Genomic DNA, 11,452 nt, shown 5'->3' with positions numbered 1-11,452 from the left:
TGTAAGCCCTAACTGTATGTGGCCTAGAAAGGGGCGAGAATCCACAGAAGGAGGGGGTGCTCCATCTACACTACTGGATAAAGACTTGCTAGTGAAGGCTTTTGGGGGAGAAATATCCACACTCCTGTAAGAAACCCCTCACTTGTTCTCTGTTAGGAAGCCCAATAAACTCACTGGTTCCCCAGAGTGAATTTTGGAGGAATTATGCCTCAGTTTGTCATTGAGACCTGAGCAGGAGAAAGAGATGTTTTTGTATCTCTCTGTAAAGGGAATTTTAGCAACAATATATATTTTTTATCACCGTTATTTAATATTTCGTAAGGGTGTGGAACCTCATGCCTTGGTGCACGCATGGAGGTCAGAGGACAACTTTCTGGGGTTGGCTCTCTCCTACCACGTGGTTCCAGGGGATAAAAATTAGATCATTAGGCTTGGCCGCAAATGACTGCCTCTTGGGCCATCTTGTTTACCCTAATTTATCACATGTCTTAGTCAGTGTTCTACAGTTGGGAAGAAACACCGTAACCTTGGCTATTTTTAGAAAGTATTTAGTACATTGTCCTCACGGCAGGAAGCATGGCGGCATACAGACAGACATGGTGCTGCGAGTTCTATATCAGGATCTGAAGGCAGTAGGAAGTGAGAAGTAGCTGAGAATTTATATCTGGATCCATAGGCAGCAGGAAGAGGAAGATCCTGGGCCAGGCTGAGCATTTGAAACCCCCAAAGAAAGCCTACCTCAGAGACACACTTCCTCTAACAAGGTCACACCTACTAAAACAAGGTCTTGAGCCCCAACCCTTTCAAATAGTCCCACTCCCTATGAGCCTATGGGTTCATTTGCATTCAAACCACTACATCACATGACACTCTATAATTATTTTTAATGTGTAGCATTATTTATATACACCTGCATATTTTCCCTGTTTGTTGCTCTTTTACTTCTTTAAACTGCATGATTTTTACTTTTCTTATGTGTGTGTGGGGGGGAGGTGTGGATGTATGGATGTGTGTGACACATTTGCTTGTATGTGTATGCTGACACCAGAGGGATGTGGGGTATGGATGCGTGGGATACATATGCCCGTGTGTGTATGCAGACACCAGAAGGACATCTGCTTATATTGCTCTGTCACAGTCACCTGACTGCTCTCAAACAGTCTCTCACTGAAGCTGGAGCTAGCCCCAGGGTCCTCTTGTTTCTCTCCCACTATGGCCCCTGGGTTAGAGGTACACACCTGTAAAAAGCCACACACAGCTTTTAAAAGGGTTGTTGAGATCTGAGCTCAGGTCCCACGCTGTGCAGCAATTGCTCTTTCCCCACAGCAGCCAAGGGCCATGACTCCTAGTCTGATTGATTTTCAGTTGCCTGAAGAATTTTGTTTTTCTTTTAGCTGTGTTTCCTTAGTTCCCATGCTTTGTAAAATGCATTACTTCTCCTTTCTTTTTTACCTTTTTACTTATTCACTCCCCCTTCACTTGTTAAGTTCAACTGTGAAGTTGTACGAAATATGGTATTTTTTTCTTGCTGTTTTCAGGGTTTGAGCTCTATCACTGGGTTGTTGTTTTCTTAAACTGTGTGTTCTGCTGTAACAAAATACCACTGGCTGAGTAATTTATAAGAACGGGGATTTGTTTTCTTACTGTCCTTGTAGAAGCTGAGAAATCCAAGATAAAGGTGCCAGCAAGTTCTGAGTATAGGGACTGCTTGTCCTGGTCTCCAAGATGGTACCTGTGTCCTGCTGTGGCATCCTCACAAGGTAGAAGACAGAGCAGGGAATCGGGATAGTGACTTGGAAGAGACTGGAAGGGGCTGACCTGCATCCTTGAATCTTTTCATGAGGGCTACAGTCTCTTCCCTGAGGGCTTTGCTTCATAGTTAGTCGTGTATTAAGGATCACCCCCTAATACAAGCTTATTGGTAATTGTGTTTCAATATAAAACTTGTGGGCGTTTGGGATAGCAACTTTTGGTAAGTGTGCCTTAATGTGGCTGCCTTTTTGTTATTATTGCTTTTTCTGCCTTGTATCTGCAATTCTTTGTCTTTTGCCGGTGCCGCCGAGCTTTCGTTGTTTCTTCCCGTCTCTTCAGCACCACGTCTTTTATTGGGGTTCTAAAAGCGCATGGCTTCGCCCTGCTGCTGTGGTCCAGCGGCTCGCCAGCCTTCCGCTGCTCTCTTCACTTTTCTCAGCCCCTTCCCACAAACTCTGTTCTTCACCTTCGGGTGTTTTCCTTAATTTACCCTCATGTTCTCATATTTTTCTTCTGAAATAGCCATTTGTTTTAGGGAGTACTAAGTAATTTTTATTTTAGGTCCCGTATTTTCTTAGTTTTCAATTTGTGTTTCTGCTTTCTACACTGTTGTTGAGGCTCCCTGCTCAGTGTGCTGCTGCTATTCTGAATTACTGAAAGCGTAATTTTGTGTTATTTCTTTATTTTTTTATTTTTTTTCGAGACAGGGTTTCTCTGTAGCTTTGGAGCCTGCCCTGGAACTAGCTCTGTAGACCAGGCTGGTCTCAAACTCACAGAGATTTGCTTACCTCTGCCTCCCAAGTGCTGGGATTAAAGGCGTGCGCCACCACCGCCCAGCTGGTTTTGTGTTGTTTCATTGAGAGAGTTAGAACAGCCAACTCAAAATCCTCACCTGTTAGGTCCAATCCCGGATTCATCTTGAGATGAACTGAATTTTCTGTGCTGTTGACTATGCCTCCTCGCTATTGTTTTGTGTTGGTCTTTTTCCTTTACCTGTCATGTGACTTTGTAGAGTTCTCTCCTTCCATATTTACATAGGTTCTGAGCTGTCAGAGTGTGTCAGCAGTTCTCAACCTTGTGGGTCGTGGCCTCTTTGGCAAATCCCTAACTTCAAGTAGGTTTACATTACTATTCATAACAGTAGCTAAACGGCAGTTATGAAGTAGCAACAAAAATAATTTTATGGTTGGGATCACCATAACATGAGGAACTGTACTAAAGGATCACAGTATTAGGAAGGTTGAGAATCACTGGAGTATGGCAATGTCTTTACCGTATGGCAATGTCCTTACCCCTGTGGCAAGGGTCTTCACCCATATGGCAAGGGTCTTTACCTTATGGCAATGTCTTTACCCACTCAGTCCCCTCTCCAGTCACTCAGATAATTTTGGTTTGCTGGGTGTTGTGGAGCTCAATTTGCGGAGACTGTGAATTCTTAGATTTCCTCTAAAGAATGTTGTTTCCTTTCTGTGAGCAGATAATGTTCTTATGTAGACTTGAATGGTGAAAAAAAAATTAAAACGCCTTCAGTCTTAGTTAAACCTCTGTGGTTTTTGCTTTTAGCTCGGTCACTTAGAGCTGGCAACAAGAAGGCTAACTTTGAGGATCTTCACTCTGTTCTTTTTCCTTGTCAGATTTCTTTTCTCTTCGCAGCGTGTACAGCTTCCTGGCCTTACTTTTCTAGTAGTCCATGTCAAACAGGTTACAGACATTCTCGTGTGTGCCCCGCCCACTGTCCCTGCGTGTGCCCCGCCCACTGTCCCTGTGTGTGCCCCGCCCACTGTCCCTGTGTGTGCCCCGCCCACTGTCCCTGTGTGTGCCCCCACCCACTGTCCCACTATACACCACAGGAACTGCATTCTCTGTGGTTATTGTCTAGGCAGGCGAGAACGGATGGGCACTACCCATCACCTCAGGAGAGGGCAACCCCTCTCTCTCACCACCTGCTCCTGGTGCCCCAGTGCTTGGCATTTGTTTTTGATTCGTGTGCATCCCACCTCCTCCCAGGCCTGTGTTGTGCTGATAGGGTTTGTGTCTGTGAAGTTACCCCAGACGTGGTCCTGGTGTCTCAGAGCGCTTGATGCCCTTCAGTCTAAACCTTCATCCTCTTTCCTCCGAGTCACGAACAAAAGAATAATTCATGTTGCATTTCGATGCTGATTGTGGGGTGTAGGGGTTGATAAGAAAGGAGAGGAGAGGGGGTATTTCCAGTAATGGGAGTATTTGGCTGATTGGTAACTGTTTACGGACGTGTGTCTTTCTACGGTATACCCCTTGAAATCATTTTCTTTGTAAATGTTAAAAGCCACAAGAAAAAAACCAACAACCCTGATTACTCCCCTTTGTACTTCAATCAGCAGCGTGTCAACGGCTGAATGGACTGTAATTCCTTCACTGTGCCTGTCAAGGAGAACATTTAGGCCACGTTTTTAAAAATATCTTGGTAGGGGTCTCGAGAACAATTAGCAATTAAAATAATCTATTTCCTACATTTTGCAATATAAACACGACTGCGTGATTGATTTCACAGTGGCGGGGGCTGCTCTGCCCGGGAGCATCCTGTTCCCTTCCTCCAGCTCTCAGACTCACTGGCGGCGGCGGTGCCTCAAGTATTGCAAGGCAGCTCTCAGCCGTTCGTTAGTGCATCATTAACTTTAGAATACAACTTGCTGCCTCCTGGGGGAATGCGCTTCCGAACACGGCCAGCATGCTCTGCACACTGCTTTGCTCAGGACCGGCACGTCAGAGAAAATGGCGGATGAAGACCGGGAGTACCTCCGTGTTCTTGCCACTCTTTTTACGGCCGTGACAAATATCCAAGAGGAGAAATTTACAAAGTGGGAAGGTTTGTTTTGGCCCATGGTTTCAGGGACAGTCAATGGTGGACAATTTCATGGTTTCCGAGCCTGCATCCAGGCAGAAGATCACGGAAGAAGGGCATGGTGGACAGACGCTCACTTGGTAGCGGCTAGAAAACAGGAAATGGTGTCAGCCAGAAGAGATTCTTCAAAAAGACACAGCCTCTTCACAGAGGCACAGCCCCAGTGGCCTCCTTCCTCCAAGCAGGGCCCACTTCCCTGTAACACATTCCGTGTAAGCTCCTCAGTGGAGTCCCTCATCAAAGAAGCTAGCACCTGTGTTATCTATTGTAATTATGAGCACATTTCATACATAAGTCATAAGACTGGGCTTTTTCTCAGGCCCTCAATGACAGTACATACTGTGTGTTGTCTGACAATGCTTATCCCATTTGGGCCAAACGAACAAACTCAGAAACCACAACTAATGCAGACAACAGGGAAGGAAGAGTCACCATGCTTCAGTTCTGGACTTCAAAGATAAGACCATTGAATCTTAAGAGCTCAGTCAAATGGGAACAGTCACACACCCAGGCCTGGAATCCACCCCCTAGCCTCTGCCTGCACCGTTTTATTACTAGAAGTCAGGTTAGGAAACTTGTGTTTGGAGAAAGCAAGATGTTAGGCTTGCAGTTCAGAAATGGGTCGGTTTCCTACAGAAGAATGGACTTGATGAGAAGAATGATCTTCTAAAGGCCATGGTCCAATCCAGACTCTCTGAAGCTTCAGAAGATGAGGTAATTAAGGATCTGTGGGGCGCTTTCCTGATTTGCTTCCCCACCTACCTCATGGAGCCCAAAGCCTGGGCATCAGGAGTGGAACCTGCAGAAGGCTCAGGAGTAGGATGAAGCAGAAAGGGCATCTTACTCTAAGAAGATGTTTCAGTTGGTACCCTAGGCAACTCACTTATTCTCTTCTCTGCAGGGCTTCCAACACGTGAGAGATCAGGGAAGTGAGCAGTGATCCTGAGGTGGCATCGAAGGAGGAGGGCAAAGGAGGAGAAACCATCCCCGGCAGCCAACTACAACCAGATCCTGGGGCTAAGTTGCAAATAGAAAGGAAGATCTCTGCATAGAACCACCAAGGTGGCCATTTCCAAATGGACCTAAGGCAGTGGTTTTCCACCTGTGGGTTGCAACCCCTTTGGGGGTTAACAACCCTTTCATAGTGGTTGTCTAATACCATCGGAAAACACAGATATTTATCTTACAATTCAAAACAGTAACAAAATTACAGTTATGAAGCAACAATGGAAATAACTTTATGGCTGGAGGTCACCACAACATGAATGGTGTAGGAGGCTTGTATGAAGACAGTTCAGTAGATGAAGTGGTGTAGGAGGTCCTTCTGTCTATGTGTTGCTTTCATTGGTTAATAAAGGAACTGCTTTGGGCCTATAGCAGAGCTATAGGGGAACAGAGGTAGGCAGAGAAAACTAAATGGAATGCAGGGAAGAAGAGACAGAAGGAGCTGCCATGGATCCACAGTCAGAGGTAGATGTGCTGAAACTTTGCTGGTAGGCCACGACCTCATGGTGAGGCACAGATGAATAGAAATGGGTTAGCTTAAGATGTAAGAGTTAGCCAATAAGAAGTTAGAGCTAATGGGCCAAGCAGTAATTTAATTAATACAGTTTCTGTTTAATTATTTCAGGGCTAAGTGGCTGGGATGAATAAGCATCCCCCTTCCTACACATGAGGAACTATATTAAAGGGTCAGAGCATTAGGAAGGTTGAGAACCATTGACCTAAAGCACTTCCCAACCCTGGACCTCATGTTAAACTGTCATCCCTGAACAGGGACAAAAGTCAGTATCTCTTCTTCATTTCTCTGCCTTTGGAGTCAGGGGCCTCTGGAAATCCTAGCAATGGAAAACTACCCAAGGGACTTTTGTGGCTAAGATAAATTGAGGGTGTGAAAAGTCTTCAGTGGGTTGGAAAGATCCAGAATGGAACTAATTTCAATAACACAGAATGTTTGAGGTGATGGTACATGATTATGCCTAGGAATTTCCACAATAGTTTGTACGTAACAAAAGTGGTTCTTGGATAAAGAGATGGCTCGTTGGGTAAAGCTTTTGTTTATCAGTGTAAAGATCTGAGTTTGAATCCTCAACACCCATGTGAATGTGGTTGCCCACATCTGTAATCTCAGTGTCCCACTGTGAGATGGGAGACAGAGACAGGAAAATCCCCAGAAGACATGGGTCAGCTCGATCATTGAACACAGTAGCAGATAACATACCCTGTCCCAAGCAAGGCTGAGGGCAAGGGGTCACATCCAAGGATGTCCTCTGACCTCCAACTGACCCCCAAGCAAACCCCCCTCCCCTGCCCAGTGTGGTGAAGAAGAGGAAGTGGGAAAAGAGGAGGTTCTGGTTTACTCAAGAATAAAGCCATGGATGCTTTGTGACTCCAGATAGCTAAACACTGAAAACACTGCAAAAAAATAAGTTTCCAGAAACTTTTGTTTGTGTCTTTGAGCAACATTTTTAATACCCTGTGAAGGTTTTTAAATATCAAGGGAAATAGTAATATTTATGGTATCATACTATTTCTAGAATTTATGTATTTATTAGCTTTTTTAGGTATATATTTCCAAAATTAGTTAAAAACATTGCGCTCTTGCTTACCAATGATTTCCATGGATTTAATGTTTCCATTTGGTTCCTGAATAAATCTTTGAAAGAATATTTGTCAAAATGAATCTTCCAGGAGGTTGGAGAGATGTCTTGGCAGGTAAAATTTTGCCACATAAACCTGGGAACCTGAGTTCCTATTCTAAGCACCCAGGTAAAAGGCAGGTATGGCGACACCTACATGTAATCCCAGCACTGCAGAATGGGGACAGGAGGCTTCCTGAGCCTTGATGGCCAGCCAATCTAGATTAATAGATGTTTGAGTAAGTCCCAATGAAAGATTCTATCTCAAAAACTAGGGTGGATCAGAGTGGTTGAGGAAGACACCTGACTGGCATGCGTAGGCTTGTGTCCTACTGAAACAATGGGAATACCCTTTTGGCTAATGCTACACTGTTAGTGAAGCTGAGACCCTCACATGTGAGTCTTCACATTCCTGTATCTGTCTGCTTCAAGAGCCCCTATGGGGACCAGTGACCAGCAAGCAGCACAATGGATGGCCTCGGTTCTCCCACTGGCCTCTTGAATGGGGCTTGAACTATCTAGAGAAGAAACTCTTTCCACAGAAAATCTCTGTGAGATACTCGTAAATTGGAAAGCATAGACAGACAGAATGAGCTCTTCTGGAGACACTTCAAGGAGCTAGACATATGCTTGGAAGGAGAGAGTAGGTGATGAGACAGCCTCATTGAGCATGCTAGCTGAGATGGTGGCTGGGATGCTCAGTACTGATGTCCTTACAGAAGTCTCTATCAACGTGGTAGTTAGCCCTGTGGACATGGTCAGTGTTAGAGATGCTGAACCGTGGGAACTGAATGGCATGGAGGAAAACACGGGTGTTGCCTGTCTGCTGACCACAGCTTAAGGGCTGTCTTTGAGGTCTTCTTCAGAGATTCCCCCAAGGAGCTACAAGACATAAAGATAAACACACCCTTCTTAGATTGTGTCTGTTGTAATCTGAGCATTGAAAGTGAGTCATAACCCTGATCCTGGATGTCTTCCCATGATCATAATGCTAAGCTAATGAGAACATTAGTTAGACAAAACTTTCTTATCACTTTCTTGTAGTCTCTGTGGTAAGAAAATTATTTGAACAAGTTAGAACTTACTTCTTACTTGTGAAACTGGCAAACAACTAAAAGAAAGACAATGAAGAAACAGATACACGCATGCATTGCCAGCCGTTAACAGAAGACCGGGTGGCCCAACCCCAGTGCAGAGTGACCTCCCTTCTAGGAGCTGGTGCCACGGGCACACTGGTGAAAATAAGGAAAAGAAAGTTGAAGGATATTCGCTGCAGCCTTGACTGTAAATTCAGAAGCTTCGGAGCCACCTATGCCGTCCTGAGTAGATGAGCCACACCACAGAGAACTGCCCAGTCACAAAAAGAAAAGGAACCCAGGTCTGTGGATCATCATAGCAAGAACCCTGAGATCTTCTGAGTGAAAGAAAACAAAATGTGAGACCAGGAAAAACTGCTCATCAAAGGAGGGAGCCATCTTCAATGAACCTCGTAGATTTGTCTCTAACCATGGAAATGGTTTGTGTAATTATACAACAAAATTAACATTTAAAAAGCAATCCCCAAACTACTAAGAGTGAAGTGAAACAAATTAATCCAACAACTGTTTTAGTGGAGTGCCTCACTAAGAGACTCATATGATCTACTATATTATAGTGTTTTCCAAAGGACAAATGAATCAGGAAAATCTCAGAAGGTCCCTCCTGTATATACAGAGTTACAAGCAATCAATAGGTGCAAAGAGAGGGAGAATCAGTCTTTTCTAGGGATGATCCCCCTAGTGGTCAGCTCTAAACACGTGTGTATAAGACCAACACTGAATGGACTCAGTAGGGTGTGTGTGTGTATGTGTGTGTGTGAGAGAGAGGGGGAGAGAGAGAGAGAGAGAGAGAATAATAATTATAAAGAAAAGACCTTGGACTTGAGGTGGAGTGGAAGTTGGGGAGGTAGAAATTATGTAAATGTAGTGTTCATGTATGAAATTCTCAAAAATATTTTTAATTTAAAAATAAACAAAACATGGGGGAATAGAGAGATGTTTCAGCAGTTAAGAACACCAGCTGCCCTTCCAGAGGTCCTGAGTTCAGTTCCCAGCACACACATGGGTTTTCTGTCACCTATGACAGAAGAGCTACCAATGAGAGAACTAGGTCATCTTAAATACCATATTTTTGACATCTGAGTGATTATTTTGGTGCCATTGGGACCTGGAACCATCAGTATAGAAAGAGAACACAATGGAAAATAGGTAAGATGAAGCAGCATCCCAGGCCAGTGAGCCAGCTCAGCAGGGAGAAGTGCTCACCTGCAAATCCACAGTGGAAGGAGATAACAAACTCCAGAGAGTTGTCTTCAGTCGGCCCCATGTGCACCGTGGTGTTAATTCACTTGCATTCACACACAGTAACAAATAGAACAATTATAAATAAGTAAATAAACAACTAGAAAAGAAAAACAGAAGTAACACTCTGATAGTTTTCCATATGGTGAGTTGGTGATAATCTTTAGTGATGTAGAAGTTTATGTGTACTTTATATTTTTAACAAATCTTAATACTGCCTGTGCAAAAAATGAGCAGCTGTGGTCTCTAAATGTGTCCCACAAAAAGGAACCAGGGATCCTCTCCCCTGGACAAGAAAGGTACAGGATGAGCCTGGAGCATCCTGTGACCTCCAGAAGGAAAGGGTCCTAATGAAGACCTTCCTAGGTTCAGTCCTAGAGCACCCAGAATCCTTGAGGAGGGGCTCAAGTGACGAAGAGAGGTCAAAATGTGATAATATGAACAGTCTCCATAACATACACATAGCAAGTCATATGTGTATAAGTCTGCGAGTTTCGAATGATGGAATAAAATGTATGTTGGCTTTCTTTTGAGGATATTCAGAAACCAACAATTTTGAAGACTGACAAGTAAAGAAATAGCCCTGAAGCATTGCCCTGTACTTTCCTAAAGATGCAGTTCTTTGGCATAGTCGAATCACAGAGTCTGGAGAGGTTTTCTTCTGTAGACAGTAAATGGAATTATGTGCCTTTTTTTTTTTTTTTTACCAGCTTCCAACCTCCGAGGAAGTAATGGGTTTAGGCATGAACATGGCAATGGGAAAGATATTTGCAGTCTTTACTAAGAAAACCCAACATAAATCTTGAGTTCCCAAAGCTTATAATAGGAAATGTGATCTGGGGTATACTCAGAGGCAGAATATTTGTTTTGTACATGGCTTTGAGTTCCATTCCTCACACAAAGAAGGAAGAGGGAGAAAGGGGAAGAAATAGGAGGAAGAGAAAGAGAGATAACAGGACACAAAAAAATAACATATGGGATAACATGGATACAATTAGAAAAATTACCCAAGACAAACTGCTTGATTTCTTTAATAAATAATTTGGTGTGTTTGTGTAAAGAAATTAGATATTTAGGGCTGGAGAGATGACTCAGAGGTTAAAAGTTCTTCCAGAGATCCTGAGTTCAATTCCCAGTAACCACATGGTGGCTCACAACCATCTGTAATGAGATCTGGTGCCCTCTTCTGGCCTGCAAGGATCACGCAGACAGAACCCTGTGTACACAATAAATCTTAAAATAAGAAATTACATATTGAAAAAAAGACATAAGAGATGTAGCATAGACCTTGCTTGCATTTGGATTTGAACAAACTATAATTTATGGAATAACTGGATGAATTTGAAGACTACTGTACATATTCCATTAAGAAATTGTGGTTAATATTTTGTATTGAATAATAGTTTTGTATAGCTTTGTTGAGAATTCCTATTGCTTAGAGGTGTTTGACGTGTGTGGCTGGGATGATATGACTAGAATTTGCTTTAAGTCATCTGCATGATGAAATTACCACAGGCAAGTCTAGCTAAGAGAAGTCTGGTGCTTTGTGACAACTCTAAAGGCAAATGATGGTTTATAAGAGTGCATTACACTAGCCATGAGAGAAAGCAGATGCACAAGTCAGGGCCACAATCCTGACTGGCAGCCTGTGGTGAAGACAGCCAGAGTCTGATGTATAATGAGAGCCAGAATGCCCCGGCTCACAGCCTGTGATGTAACAACCAGAGTCCAAGCAGAGGTCGGTGCTTTGGAGTTGAGGAATCAGAGACCATCACTGAAGACTTGGGTGATCTGAAGTTTAGAATCTGCAGAGGTCAATGGAGAAGGAAGAAGCTGAGCAG

This window comes from Arvicola amphibius, chromosome 6 (assembly GCF_903992535.2).
Source record: "Arvicola amphibius chromosome 6, mArvAmp1.2, whole genome shotgun sequence".
In the NCBI taxonomy this organism is placed as follows: domain Eukaryota; kingdom Metazoa; phylum Chordata; class Mammalia; order Rodentia; family Cricetidae; genus Arvicola; species Arvicola amphibius.
This window is presented reverse-complemented; position numbering follows the sequence as displayed.